The following is a 3,668-nucleotide window of genomic DNA, read 5'->3' on the forward strand; positions in this document are numbered from 1 at the left end:
TTTCTTTCCTCCTAGACTTGTAGTTCTAGTAGGTCCGAATAAATCCATATGTATGAGTTCAAATGGTCTAGTTGTTGATACTACATTCTTCGATTTAAAGGATGATCTAGTTTGTTTTCCTAATGAACATGGTCCACATATTTTGTCTTTTTTAAAAATCAATTTTGGCACATCCTTTATTAATTCCTTCTTAACTAGTTTTGATATTAATTCCATACTAGCATGTCCTAGTCTTCTATGCCAAAGCCAACTAGTTTCATTCTTCTTTTCTTCATTAGTCATTAAACATAAACCATTTTTCTTACCTAATTCATGAAGATCTACTAAATAAATGTTTCTTTGCCTTTGTCCTACAAGTACAATGCTATTATCCTTAGGATTTGTGATAATGCATACAGATGCTTCAAATGTAACTTTAAATCCTTTATCACAAAATTGACTTATACTAAGAAGATTATGTTTCAAACCTTTAACCAATAAAACATTTTCTATAAAAATAGATGGAGCAATGAAAATTTTACCCTTTCCAATGATATGACCTTTACCATTGTCTCCATAGGTAACTACTCCACCTTTCTTTGGTTCCAAAGTGACAAACTGATCTTCGTCACCGGTCATGTGTCTTGAACAGCCACTATCAAGATACCATCGTTTTTCCATTTTATCAGCTGTAAGACACACCTGCAATCAAGATCAAGATGAAACTTTAGGTACCCAAACTAAGTTGGGTCCTTTAGGGTTAGTACTCCATGTTCCTTTTGGAACCCAAACTTTCTTAACCTTTTGTTTATTACTTGATTTGCTTTGACTAGATTTTCTAAAGTTACACTCATATGCTCTATGTCCTATCTTATTGCAACAATAACAAGTAACATTTTCATTTTTAGCTTTCACAAAAATATTCTTTAAGAGTTTTTGTTTTGTATTTGTTCTATAACCTAAACCAGCCTTATTATATACAGCTCTTTGACTATCAAGTATCAAATTCAATTTAGTAGAGCTAAGAGTAAATTTATCTACCAAGGATTTATACTTTTCAGCATCTTCTTTTAACTTAATATTTTCAGCAATTAGATTTTTGGTTTCATTTTCAAATTTTCTACTTAACGTTTCATAGTTATTAGACAATTTTATTTTATCTTTAATAAGAGATTGATTTTCTTCTTTTAGAGCTCTATTTCTATTAATTACTTTCTTATGTTCTTCCATGAGTTCTAAGAAAGCATCATGTAATTCATCAACAGTAAAATCACAGTCAAGTTCAGAATCTACCTCATCGTCATTGGCCATATGACATATTTGGGCCGTGTCTTGATGATCTTCATCCTCTGAACTTGATTCCTCACTCTCACTCCAATCAGCCATAAAATTTTTCTTTTTCAATTTTCTTGCTATCCACTTCATATCTGGGCAATCTATCTTGTAATGCCCGGGTTTATTACACTCATAGCAAATAGGGGTTTCTTTCTCTTTTTCTTTATCCTTACCCTTTTCTTTATCCTTACCCCTCTCTTTGCTTGAATTTCCTTTAGAGAAGGGCTTCTTTCTATGGAATCTATTTTTACCTCTCATGAATTTTCTGAATTTCCTCCCAAGCACTGCCATCCCTTCCTCATCAATATCTTCATCATCATCTGAATCTTCTGATTCAGATTGTTGTCTAGGGGTGGTAGTCTTTAGTGCTATGGGCTTTCTTCTCTTGACCTCATCTTCTGAGTTTTGCCTCATGGTCAACTCATGGGTCATGAGTGACCCTAGAAGCTCCTCTAGCTGCAGTGCGTTGAGGTCCTTTGCTTCTTGTATGGCGGTTACCTTGGCCTCCCAATTCCTTGGTAGAGACCTGAGAATTTTTCGCACCAAATCAGAGTTAGAATAAGATTTTCCTAAACTTTTAAGCCCATTTATAATATCAGTAAAACGAGTAAACATATCAGTTATGGACTCGGTAGAATCCATTTTAAACAATTCATATTTATGTACTAATATGTTTATCTTTGATTCCTTGACTTGGTTGGTCCCTTCATGTGTGACCTCAAGTCTATCCCAAATTTCTTTGGCAGTGGAGCAAGTGGATATTCTATTGAATTCGTTTACATCTAAAGAGCAATAAAGTATGTTTATTGCTTTTGCATTTAATTGTGCAAGTCTTCTATCATTTTCATTCCAATCCATTTCTGGTTTAGGAATGATAGTGCCTTCTACATTGAGTGTGGGTGTGTGAGGTCCTCTAGTGATTATTTGCCATACCTCATAATCTGAAGCTTGAATGAATATCCTCATTCTAGCTTTCCAATATGCATAGTTTGTGCCATTAAATAGAGGTGGTCTATTTGTGGATTGCCCCTCACTCATTGCACCTCCCACTTGGGTTGCCATGATCTTTAACTCTTGATGGTTAGATCAATGAGCACTATTAGAGCACCTTGCTCTGATACCACTTGTTGCCCAAGGTGACAATCCAAGAGGGGGGGGTGAATTGGTTTCTTTTTAAACTTTTGGTGTTTTTTAAAAACTTTCTTAATTAAGTGTGGTGGATGCTTTCTTAAGCTATTTGAGTGAGTTAAGCTAATGCAATAATAGAAGGTAAAGCAAGTGAAAATAGAGACACAAGCACAATACAAACACCACAATATATAGTGGTTCGGTGCTCTCCTTAGCACCTACGTCCACTCCCCAAGCGTACCCTTGGGATTTCACTATAATCACACGGATTACAGTTGGATTGTTTTCCGGGCTCACAATCCAAAAACCTAGTTGGTTTTACGGGCTCACCAACGAACCTATACACTTGGTTTTGCGGGCTCACCAAGAACCTTGTTGGTTTTGCGGGTTCACCAACGAACCTATACAACTTTGGTTTTACGGGTTCACCAAAAACCTTTGTTGGTTTTGCGGGCTAACCAACGAACCTTTACAAAGTGTTTAAGCAAATGAAAATAAAAGATTTAACTCCTAAATGAGCATATAAGATAATATGAACAACAAAGAAGAGTTTAGAAGGAAGTTATCGCTTTGAAGTTGCTTTGCTCTTCTTTGTCAAGGAAGCTTCACTCTTCAATGGGGGAAGGAGCTCTTGATGCCTCTTTGAATGTGCTCAATCCTTTCCTTTGATTCTTGGATGAAGCTTCTTGATGAAGGAGATTAGGGCTCTTTAGTATTCTTGTGTATTCTTTGATAAAACTCTCAAAAGATATTTCTCTCTGATGAATAGTGCCCTTTAAATAGCCTCCCACCTTCTTTGGTCAAGCCCCATCCGTCAGATTTGAAAAACTAGCCGTTACAAGCCTTGGAAAGGACAAAAAGTACATCTGCAGAACTAGCCGTTACTGTTCAGCCCGTGGTTGGGTCGGCTCATCCTGTCCTTGGGTCGACCCAACTTGACCTTGGGTCGACTCAAACATTCCTTGGGTCGACCCTCTCAGAGAACACAGAAACATGAATTTCAAACTTCCTTCACTTGGGTCGACCCAACCATTCTTTGGGTCGACTCAAAGTCTGCTTGGGTCGACTCAACTTCTTCTTGGGTCGACCCTCTCAGTATTCCCAGAAGATCAATTTTTGTCTGTCTTTCTGTCTTCAATTTGGGTCGACCCTCTCAGAGTTTGGGTCGACTCAAAGTTTACTTGGGTCGACTCAACTTCTTCTTGGGTCGACCCTCTCAGTAATTC

The sequence above is a fragment of the Phoenix dactylifera genome, chromosome 8, assembly GCF_009389715.1.
Source record: "Phoenix dactylifera cultivar Barhee BC4 chromosome 8, palm_55x_up_171113_PBpolish2nd_filt_p, whole genome shotgun sequence".
In the NCBI taxonomy this organism is placed as follows: domain Eukaryota; kingdom Viridiplantae; phylum Streptophyta; class Magnoliopsida; order Arecales; family Arecaceae; genus Phoenix; species Phoenix dactylifera.